This window comes from Molothrus ater, chromosome Z (assembly GCF_012460135.2).
Source record: "Molothrus ater isolate BHLD 08-10-18 breed brown headed cowbird chromosome Z, BPBGC_Mater_1.1, whole genome shotgun sequence".
Classification (NCBI taxonomy): domain Eukaryota; kingdom Metazoa; phylum Chordata; class Aves; order Passeriformes; family Icteridae; genus Molothrus; species Molothrus ater.
Genome location: NC_050511.2, coordinates 42,351,466 through 42,363,563, shown reverse-complemented (window position 1 = coordinate 42,363,563; position 12,098 = coordinate 42,351,466). Strand labels below are relative to the sequence as shown.

Genomic DNA, 12,098 nt, shown 5'->3' with positions numbered 1-12,098 from the left:
ATTCAGTGTTCAAGACACTGGTGAATTTTCTGCATATCTAGGCCAGAGTTTTATAGCTTAAAAATTACATCACACAGTCCATATAATGTTATATGGCATTTGTGCACCAGAGGAACAAAGCACTCTGAAACTGTTGTTTTGTGTAGCTTGTACATAAATATTACAGCTAAATTATCTTTTGTTTTGTTTTGAAAAAAAATAATTGTCAATTTACTTGTGCTGTTTTATAACCATACAAAATAAATTTATTTTGAAGCTTGCTAGTAATTCTGACGCTGTGAGTGTTTTGGAAGTTCTGTGGTGGCTTGGTGTGCAGTGTGGTGGTCTGTGGAAAGTCTTGAGAACATGGTGGCTGTTCTGTTTAAAACAGAAATGTTTTAAATATCTCGTCAAGTGAAAAAAAAGTTGAGTTGATTTAGAAACAGAAAAAGGAAATGAGAAATTGAGTATGTATTCCAACTTTCTTTCTGTATATTTTACTGTGCCTTTTTTAACCTGTATATCAGAGGTTTCTTTGCAGTGATAAAATATTAGCCCTAAAATGGTTTCAAAAAATCAGATCATGTGCCATAGAGTTGTTACAGCAAAAAAGAAAAGGATTAGATGTTTCATTTAATCTCTCTGCCCAACAAGAAGTTACTTTTCTAGGAGTAGTAGTTCTTGGTGGTGAAATAATGCTAATCAGCAGTTGTTGCTGTAATTGATTGTCCACTGCAGAGGAGTCCACGTATTAGCTTGAGCAAGCTTGCACAAACTCTGAAGATACTTGTGCCAGACCTTTTGACCCTGAGGTGGAGGTGGAGGGGCTTCTTTTTTTGCCTCTTGAGTTTCTCTTCACTGGAATTACAGTGCACTTTTAGAAAAATACTTTTTCCTTTACACCACTGACAAGGAGAACATATTTCATTCTGTGATATATCTTTGAGGTGACAGTTTTCCTGAAGTTCAGGATTATATTTTCAAACTATTAGGACTAGCACTGAGATACTTGCTCTGCTTCATGTGATTTATAGACCTACCTTTTAGGCATGAAGCATAATGTGGAATTAAATGACAATAATGGAAAAAAAGAACCCTGGTGTTGAAGTACTCCCTTGAGATACTGCCCCTTTTGAGGTTTTTTTTATTGTTGTTACTTTATTTTCAGTGAACTTAGCTTGACAAATTAAATTAGCATACCATAGTGCTCAGGAAAATCTTGTGCCAGTCTGTTTTGAATACGCCATCATGTTTCATTTTAGAAACCCACTGGGTTCTGGTCAGTGTCAGTGAGTGCTTGGATAGAATTCGAATTAGACTAATTTTTACTTTTGAGTGATATATTTTGCCTATTCAAATCAGTTTTCAGCAACTCAGTTGCAGCTCTTGATTACACTTGACAGCCTGAGTCCAGGTAGTGAATAGCAGTTTATCATGTAATTCATTAGTGCAATAAGTGTATTTCTTAGCTATGATTCTAGCAAGCATTACAGACTGTTGCCTTACGTAAACAGATGTAAGCACTTATCTTTGGTCACCGCCTTACCCCTGGGTGTGTGTTTCTCGTCCTACGCCTCTGTGTGCATGTAGATAGAGAAGGTGGATGAAGGCTAGTGTGGCCCTTGTTCCCTGTGCCATGTTCATTAAAATGTGTTTGTTGCTGCCATAACTGTTTAATATTAGCCATCTTGTGTCTCCTAGTTTTAATACTGGCGTTGTATTGTGTAGTGCCTAAAAGAGTTTTAGAGGAACTTAGGGTGTTGCGAAAGTGTTTGTCACTGTTTTCATACTTTAAAAGTGGGAGAATTGCTTTCTAATGTGTTCTGAAGGACTGTAGACAATTGACTGCTGAAACGTGAATGCCTGTCTCCCAGTCCAATTTTATCAATGCTCAGAGTATACTTATCAGGGTTGACATGAAGGAGTTATTTTTTATATTACAGCTGCTGTATTACTTTTGTGTTAAAAAGTACTGAAGCAAAGTGTTTATCACTGCACAAATAAATTATTTTCTTTTTTGACTAGACTAAACATAGATGCACTAGAAAAGCAGGCACATGCTGTTCTTTTCTGTAGACAAGCCTTGGAGGAAAATGAAGGAGAGAGGGGGAGGAGGAATACTGCTCTGAAGGATGCTGATCTTGAGATGGGTGGATTGGATTAATTTTTCTTTAAAGGAAATCAGTTGTTCTGAAGAGAGGCTTTTGAGCATTCAGTCACTTAAAGGTTTCATGTTATTTTGATGAAGCAAGTCTGTCTTGCATGATGAGCATCTCATTTCATTGTATGACTAGCAATAATAAGAATTGATGATGAATTCAAGGAAGAGGCAACCTGAGGCAATTGAACGTGGGTAAAAGAGCAATCAAACAGCTGCAGTGAACATGTTTAAGTGGGGGCTTCACATAAAGGGCAGATTGAACAGGAAGTTTAGCAGCGAGAAGGCTGCCTATTAGTAGCAAAGTGAATGTAGGAAAATTAGGCTGGTGAGCGTCCTACGAGAGGGTTTTGGCTCAATGCCCATTACATAGGTGGGTAACTCTGCCTGAGGACTCCTTTGGTCTTTCTCAAATTGAATGTTTTGTGTGTGGTTAGAAGTGAATGTGCAAGATGGAATTACTAGACCAAGGGTAGTCGTAAGAGGAACAGTAGTTTCTGTTGACTGCTTCACCTCAACAACAAGGGGAAAAAGAGCTGCCTTGTCCATATAGAAGGCAAAGTTAAGGGAGTGCGGACCTCCTTCAAAGCAGTCTTACATATTCTTTGTCAGTTTCACAGAATGTCTTAGGACGGGGTGTAAGGAGGAAGACATAAGGTGTAAATGAAAGTGTTGGCAGGTTTCGCAGGCTTCTTCCTGAAACATAACTGAACTATATTAATTTCCTCTTCTAATTTATTTAGTTTTCTGTCCAGTCAAATTTGCAGTAGTTGTTGTGAGACATCAGAGGGAGAGCTGCTGGTGTGACTCTTGGGGATGTCTTGTGCAGGGCTAGGAGTTGGACTTGATTATCCTTGGGCATCCCTTCCAACTCAGCATATTCTGTGATTCTGTGATACCTTCTGTCTGTACATGCATTAGTGCACGCATGGTGTATGGGAGGAGGCAAGCTGCTGCTAACTGCACTGCCTGAAGAGCTAGGAGCTGCTATACAGCTTGCTTCTGTGTTATGGCTAAACAATATTCAACAAACAACTGAAATGGGTCTCTGTTGTATTCGAAGGTTTACTTATTCTGGTGATGTTGAAATCAGGGATCATGTTATATAGGCTGACATCTAGTCATGTCAAAAGTCTATTGAATTGCAGTTACCTGAGCCCTTGATCTGACACCATACTTATTGGGAAACAGTATCTCAGTTCCTCACTGGACAGAGTTTGAATCCTTTCCCCACCATATACAGATTGTAACAGACGTGTGCTGGCCTGTGATGAGGGGTTTTTTGCATTGTATAAGCTAGTGCCTCTGTGTTGGGGAAGAGGTGCTGGAAGAAAAATTGCAGTTCATCTCTGTAGAAAAGTTCGTTCTCAGCAGTAAGGGGCTTGTAATGCTGGGAGGGTATTGCACATGGAGATGACCACTCTCATCTAGTAACTTTTCACAGCTAAAAAGTTAGAGTGCCTTGAGTTGCACTTTAGGCAAGCAGTAATAAAATATTGTAAGTATCTCTATCAATTTAGGCTAAAAGAGAGAGCTGTTTGTTTTATCAGTATATGAACAGTACAAGGGCAAAACTGGGCATGAACCCAGTAACTGATTACAGACTGCATCATGGTTCGCTGGGTATTTTGGAATCTTGTACTTTTTTACAAATTGCTGTACAACTCAATCTGTTTTTTTCTAACTGTATGTGCCTTGAACTTTATCAGTTATTACAAAGAATTCGAAAATGTTTCCTTAAGAAAAATTTCTTTTCACAGAATAGAAAGTGTGCTGTCACCAAAGCCTCCCTAGTTAAAATCCCAATTATTCTCATAGAAGAAATAAATATGTGCCTTCACAGAGGTTTGTGAATTCTCTCTTAAATTTAGTACCTTTTCTGTCTTAAGGTTCTGGCTTATCATTGTATGGGCTTTATATACTTTTCCCATGCTTCATTTTTGGAATGGGGCCTTTTAATCATCTTTTTTTTACTCGCTCACCAAATTTGGAGACCAACTGTTTAAATCTCTTGCAAAAATAGGACTTTTTCAATTTGCAGCTGGCTTCCTTGTCAAAACAGTCATGCTGCTTAGTACTGAAATATTATATGCAGAAAGTGTCTTGTTGCATTTATTGGTTGTTTTTATCTTAAGGCTCATATTCAGTAAGTCTCGTGCTGTCTGATAACACCTCTTTTAATTGGCCCCATGTGATGCAGCTATTAGCATCAAACACCATTTGATAGAGGAATTCCACCTACTCCTTTAAAGCTTCCTGAGAACAATTTTTCACTTGAGCTCAACTACCTATTTCTTCTCTTAACCCTTCAAGTGAATGGTATCTTGCCCTGGTATATTTGCACTGAAGTTCTTTTCTAGTAAGCTGAGTTTTATAAGGTTTGTTCTGCCTTGATATAGTTTAAAAAAGCCTAAAATTGATGTGAGAATGTAGTTTCAAGTTAAGTAGTCCTGTTCACTTGAACTGTATAAACAGATCTTGAGATACAGTAGGAGCTGTTTCCTCCAGCCAAAATTAGGTATAAGCATTTCAGAAATAGGAGTTTACCCATTTTATTTGGTATAGACATGTTCAAAAAGTCAGTGGATTGGAAAAAGGCTTAAAATGTGTATTTTAAGTAACATCTAAGGGGAGGAAAAAGGTAGCAGGGAGCAGTCTTCACCAAATTACACCAAAGTGTTATTTTTGGTGTTTCATGCACTCCTTGCTGATCTGATTTTTTTTTGGTTTTGTCCTCAAGCATATGCGAGGAGTAATTTGCAGAGGTAATAGAAAACTAAGCTTTAATGTGTTCTGTTATTTTATTTCTTTATGGTTGGTTGGTTTGGTCCTATCAAAAATTCATCTTGCACAAATATTTAGGTGATGTGCTCACAGTAGGAGCATGTCACTGGTACAGCCATAGTTTGCTATGTAATCAAGTCTTTATTTCAGTGTTGAAATAGGGACTTTTTTAAAAGGATAAATCTAGGTGTGTTCAGCTCTGCTATTTCTTATAATTGTACCTGGTTTTCTTCTAAGCTGTCTTGTAAATGGCAAAGCCTTGTGGTACTCTTCAAAAATCTTAGTTCATCTTGAGACTGTGAATTCACGGAGGTGAATTTGAAGGGGCAATATTTCAGTACAGACATTTTCACATGTGGACCATCCTCTAGGGTCTACTGTATCCAAGCTTCCTGTAAGCTTTTTCTGTAGAAGAATCTCTAAATCCCTGCACTGGTGCCTTTATTTTCCATGAATGATTGCAAAGTGGCGCTTCCACTTAGCACCGGCTTTTCCCGGGAAGTCAGCAGGAGTGACGACTCCTTTCAGCTCTAAGTATTGCAGGTCAAACCCTGGCTATGACTGAATTAGTGGTGAAGCTTTCAGTGAGATCCTAAATTCACTACAATTTAAGGTCTGCAGAGCAAGTTAACTGCATCTCTGCAAGAATGCATTTGCGAGAGTGATCCTGGCCATCCAGCAGCAGTTACGGTGGAGTCATATTTCTTCAGTGGAATTGCAGATAGTTGTATCCAGAGGTGCTTAGATACCAAAGTGTGAGCATTATCAGTTTATATACAGAAAAATACAGGTACTGGAGGTTGTGCTGGATTTGTTTTTTAACGTATTTATTATTTGGTTGGGGCACAATTGTCACCTTGGCTCCCAGTCCTTTGTCCTCTGTGTTTTCAGGATATAAATGCATTCATTGAAAGATGATCCTTAATTCTTAAGATTATTTTTTTTATTATTTAGATCAGTTGAAAATTGTAATAGATAAAAGGAGACTGCATTAAGAGTGATCCCACATGGGAGAAAATCACAGCAGGCACAGACCTGTGATAGTCCAAACAAGTGTGCATTTTAGTGAAATAGTATGCAAATTAAGAATTCCATTAAAGAAAATGTGTTGTTCTGAAAGTGATGCTTCCACAGTTCAGATAGTACTCAAATATTCACAGAGGTGATGATTCTAGATTATGCTTTTTATACTGTTTATATGCTACCTCTTTTTTCAAATTCTTAAAATTTGTTCTTTTTCTTTCAAGAACAGAAAGTGTGATCTGAAAGCTTTGTTGCTTTGTTTCTACTGGTTGAGATCATATTCAAATATTTTTGTCAGTGTTCTTCTGTACAGACTATTTTATCAAACTATTTGTGACTTAATGTCTTTAAAATGTAACTTAATTTGTGTTTGCATCTATTCAAAGATGCTGAGGTCAAATGCTGTACTGTTCTGAAGTCCCAGGCAGCAAATTTTGCAGATCACCATGGTAATGTGCGTGTGTGCATGTGGGAGGAAGGCTAAAGTTGGAACCTGCATTAACAGAATCTGTTAATATTACATATGCTCAGTGGCACTAGCACTGCTTGTTCTTTGACATGCATGTTCTTTGACTGCATGTTCTTTGCTTAATTAAAAACAAAGGAATATGATGGAATTAAAAGTCCCTATTGTCTGATTTTTAATCTTTTTTTTTCTGTTTGTATGTGTGTTTCTGAAAGAACTCTACTGAAATAAAATATGGGTAATTGTGGAATCTTCTTTCTGTTCAGGAAATGGCAATTATGATCTTGTAAAGTAGCAAAGAAGCTCCACAATTTCTTTGTTCCCTCTCTGAGAACTTATGGATAGACTTAAAAGTCATTGTGTTACAGCTAGAGATATCTACCAAGAACACTTGCTGTTGATAGTGCGTGTCCTGGTGATTTCTGCCAAAGCATTGTGAATGTTTAAATTGCTTGATTTTGGGTAAGCATATTTGGATTCTTCTGTACTTGCTATTGTTTTCTCAGATACAGAATTAGTTCTGAAGCATCAGAACTAATTCAGTGCTAGTTTATTTGTTTTCTTTAATAAAGAAGAACTGTGTTCTGTTCTGAAACTGATTCTTAATTGCCCTTATTGCTGATTACAGATAAACTTATAAATACCTATGAATTTGTTGGAAAAGTTGACAAGAGAAAAGTTAAAGCTGACTTTTTTTGTCTCTTTGTTACTGTAGTCTAAAAAAGCTTGGAAAAATTGGAGACTTGGATGAAGAATGATTTATATTCCCCATTACTATATTGATTATCTCAAGCTCAAAGTAGGAGAACAATGATGACTGTGAAGGATGTAGAGGGGAAGCCATTCAAAAGGTGGCTGAGGTCACTCAGTTTGCTGAGCCTGGAGGAGACTGAGGAGAGGCAGAGACCTCGTTGCAGTCTACAACTTCCTTGTGAGGGGTAGAGGAGCAGCATTGATCTCTGTGATGACCAGTGGCAGGACCTGAGGGAATGTGCTGTGCTAGGAGAGGTTTAAGTTGGATATTAGGAAAAGGTTGTGTGCTTGGTTCCTGGAAAAGGCTCCCTTAGGAAGCGGTCACAGCACCAAGCCTGGCAGAGTCCAGAAGTGTTTGGACAATGCTCTTGGGCACATTGGTATGACTCTTGAGGCTGTCCTGTGCAGGGCCAGGAGTGGGATGATGATCCTTGTGTTCCCTTTCAGTTCAGCACATTATATGAGTCTATGAAATTTAAATACTTGCAATAATTTACTAGTTTAAAAATACTGACCCACTGCTATTGAGAATTGTAGGCATTGATATGTGTTCAAAATGCAGACCAAGTCATGATGGCTTTTGTCATATGGCCTGAGAGAGTGGGCTTCTTAACTATATCGTTGCATAGGTAAACCTTAGAGCAAAACAACCAGGAAGGGTCCAAGGGGAGTTGAGATGCTCTTGCTGCATCAGAGTTCGGATGAGTCAGGAGGTTCACCAGAGCTGCCTTTGCCACCAGTAGAGCAGAGTTGTTAGCCTGGCGTGACGTGAACATTCAGACTGTTCTTAACTTGGGAGGTCATCCGGAGATCTCAGCCATCTGTGTGTGCATTCACATTACTTGGTGCGTTTTGTTTTTACAATGCTATTCACTTGTTGTACACAATCTGTCATAGTAATAACTCTTATTACTGTGATATTTTTCCTTCAAAATGCCAGGCCTCCTTTTGAGAGTGCAAGTGTGGGAAGTGATGGCTTTGACAGTCTTTGCCTTAGGAAAACAAGCTGCTTTTTCAAGGCTGTTTCTGCGGGGGCTGAACATCACTGTGTACGCAGTGTAGTCATTTGTATATCTAGTGACTTGCTAGGTCCTTTTTTGCATTTTGAGGAGAAAGATAGATACTTACCATCTACTAGACTATCTCTCTTTAAATGTCTTTAAAAGACAAAACTTGTGGGTCAGTAGGACTTCAGACAGTGAACTTTTGCAATTTTGGGTGGGATTTTTTTTCATTCCGTCATTCCCTTGACCTGTTTCTGTTACATACAGGATCTGTAGTCCCACACAGACTGATTGTCATCTGGGTGATTTAAAGCAGACAGATTTTGCATATTAGATTTTGAAGAAAAAATTCAAGTAACCTACATGCTTTATCTGATGAATCAGTGAAGTTACTTATGTCAGGTTTTCAAAGTCTATATTGGCAGGTGTGAAAACAGAGTACCTGCTCTGAAAAGCATGCTACTAAATGCACCTTCCTCCCACTGATTAGAAAAAAAAAATAAAAGCTTTTATGGTAGTGAAATAATCTTGAGAAAGAAATATTAGTACATGGATACTTTTTCTTTCACTTTAGAAAGGTTTAGCCTCTCAAACTTTTTAATACATACTGAGTTTCTCCCTACTCAAAATTCAGTGTGCCTAATTAAAGTGAAATACAAGGTTTCACCCTTCACGTAGCTGAATTTCTGCACTTTCTGCTTCTTATCCCAGAGTATCTTTCGGTCTTCTCCCTAGTGTGTTCATACAGTGTTATGTGTTCATCTTCTAAAGCAAGCATGTGTGTCTCTGAGCCAAGGAATTTCATTAGAAAGAGGAGAAATAGGAAAGCCTGATGCCAGTACAGATAAACAGGACCTGGACACCAGTCTTCTGGGTGTCTGACCCCTACTAGTTTCTGGGAGAATTATTTGCCTTTTTTTTCTGACTTGGGAGGTTTTCTGGAGGCCACCCAAGATAAATGCATACCTTGTATTGAAATGTCTTGGTGTTGCTGTGTTCTAAGGATCTCTTGAGAACAATGTTTGAGGTGAGGAAAAGGCATTCTGAGGTAAGTTTAAGTAGGCCACTGTCCCAAGTCCTCTTGTACGGCTAAGTTGGTGAACAGAAGTATCTTTCTCCTAAAGAAACAGAGTGTCTTTCTCCTAAAGACATACGTTAAGTGTAAACTCCATCTCCAGTTTGTCCTCTAAGGAGCTCTGATTTTGAGATTTATATCCCTCTGATAGGAATGGGAGAAACTAAAATGAGCCTTCTCATTTTTTTTCAACTTATCTTTAATGTTACATCCTGTATGTTTATTTTGGTGCCAAATATGCACAGGTCTGAATTCACTGATGTTTCACTGACTCCATTCATTATGGTTCTGTGTAATTAATTGCTGTACCAATTACAGGCTTCATAGTGAAATAATAAAGTATGCTCCGTGGGCTGTCTGTAATTTCCTGTATCTATGTGACTTTGCCTTTTACTGGAATAGAAAGAAGATTTTAAACCTGTGTGTATATATATGGTGTATGTCTACAGAGATAAAAAATTACTTAGATGCAAAATAAATAATTGGTATTTTTTCCTTTTTGTTTTTAATAACTTTCAAAATGATTAAAAAGTTCCAAATGAAGACAGTGAAACCCAATGCAAACTTTAGATTTTTATTTTCTAATGGATAAAACAGTTAAACTGCTGAAGTTCACTGTTTTTTTTCTTCTAGTGGACAGGACTGAATGTCTGCAGACTAACTGTTCATGTATTGTAAATTCACAGGCTCTTTAGCTTAGAAAATCTTTTTCTTTATTGTATGAATACATCTTTAAAGTTTACAGTGTACATGTGTTGTGTTTTCAAGTTCTGTATCAAATTCCAACCTGTTTTGTATAATTAGAAAACAACTTAGAAGGTGTTATGGAGCTACAGCAATGATTTTACTCTCTGAATTTGATACTTAGGAATAGCAGTATTAATTTTCTCAATTCTTTTGATGATTATGATGCTTTTATAGCTGTTCCACTAAAATATACTTCTTTGGCATTGAGGTTCTCTAAAATAATGTCTCTCTTCAGTAGAAGCACTGTACTAATAGATACATTTCACTTCTCTAAGGGCACCCATATCCCACTTTTTCAACCCTGTTGATTTGGTTTTTGTCTTCTTTGTTTTCATACACAGGTTTTATAGTGAACTCTTCATAGAAGGCAAATGTGACGTGTAAGCTGGGATGGACTAAGTAAAATAAGAAATCATTTGAGAGATAATATCAGAATGACAATGAAATCACCTGTTAATGTGACCTGTTAACCACTAATGCAACATTAGTGATTTTTTGTAACTGGTTAAATCAGTAATGGAATTATTATTTAGAAATACAGGCTTGAAAACAAGGCTTCAGAGAAGCATACAGCTTCAAATTCGCACACAAATGATACCACTCAGACAAATGCTTGTTGTAACTGGATTTTTAATGTGATGTGGGCAAGTCTGCAGTAAGCCCTCCAGAGTTACTAGAGAGTTGGCACTGCTGGATAAGTAGTGTGCCTTGGCAGTACCTGCAAACAACTACTTTTTCCACTCTGCTGTAATTTAATAGCCTTTCAAGCCAAAATCTACCATTTACAGCAATGATTTTATTAATTAAGTGGTCCATTAGGATGTATGTTTAGTCTCCAGGATTCATACATCTGGAATTCGAAATAGCTGTGACATGATGACTTACAACCAGTGGTACAGATCATCTCATTTCTGACTGACTTTTTAAGATGATGTTGTACAAGGATGGCTTTCATTGTTCTGTCCTGCTGCTCTTACAGCATGTCCCTAGATTTCTAATGATGAAGTTTAGGAAAGTCTTTTTTTATTTAAGGAGAGGGGTGGAGGAAAACATTTGGCTTAGAGATTGTAAATATAGATATTCTTATATCTACTGTTACCTCATTTGTATAAATATTATTACATATTTAAATTGTTTATACAGAATTGGTCTCGACATGCTAAGGATGTTATGTGTGCTTTTAATGTGTTCTCTTTGCTAATTTCTCATAAAGCAGTTTTCTCTCAGTGAAATTTACTAATGTAAATCTCCACTTTGCTTTCAGTTGCATTGCATTTGAGTGAGGAGGTCTGTGTTTAACTGCAGCTAAATGAGCTGTTTCTCCTATCTATGTATCAGCTATTGTCCACAGTGTCTTAAACTAGAGGGTAGCTAAATTTCAATGACACTTTTGTTATAAAGTTGACATCTACTCTAAAAAAACATGATTGCCTTTCTGTCTTTGAGGATTTTATTTGCTTCATATTGGACTTTCACAGCTCTTGCCATGCAATGCCATGCAGACAAGTTTATCCCTTTCCCCTTTTCCTTCACAGTATTTTTCTTTTCAGCAACCATTTTTCTGCATTTATAGTCTGCTATACCTGCTCTCATTTGCCTTAGCTCTTCGTTCCTAGTTCATAATTTCTCTGATAATCTTTTCTGAAAACTACATGGGTAAAGATAAAAACCCCCTGATTTTACATTTAAAATCTATCTTATGTCCGTCTGAGAAGAAAGAGAAGACTTGGTTCCCTAGTGTGTGGGCAAGGAAGGGCTCAGATATGATAAAAAAGCCCCCAGTAGAAGTCTGCAAGCAAATGCCTTGCCATATAGTGTGAAGGTTAAAACATTGGGGATCACAAGTGTAGAAGGGAGGTCGAACTTTTTGTCTGGGGCGTTATTTTGCTCTGTTTGGGTTTTGGTTTTTTTGGCTTATTTTAGTGAAATCTGCAAAACATTGCCCTATCTAACACTGGAGATGTACAAAATTTCATTTACTACCACATTTATGTTATTTTTATATGCACATTTGAAGTGTGAACTAGATTGTTTGGTATTTTCAGCTTTCCTGACATCTTCTGTCTGTTTTGAAACCCATTTCTGATATATCAGTGCTTTCATGACTAT

The 12,098-nt window shown here is 37.4% G+C and overlaps 1 protein-coding gene across 2 annotated transcripts in view; it reads left to right on the top strand.

Moving 5' to 3' along the window:
* The window catches only part of CDC42SE2 (CDC42 small effector 2), an 83,154-nt gene that overhangs the window by 2,049 nt on the left and 69,007 nt on the right, over positions 1-12,098 (top strand). The window lies entirely within an intron of this gene.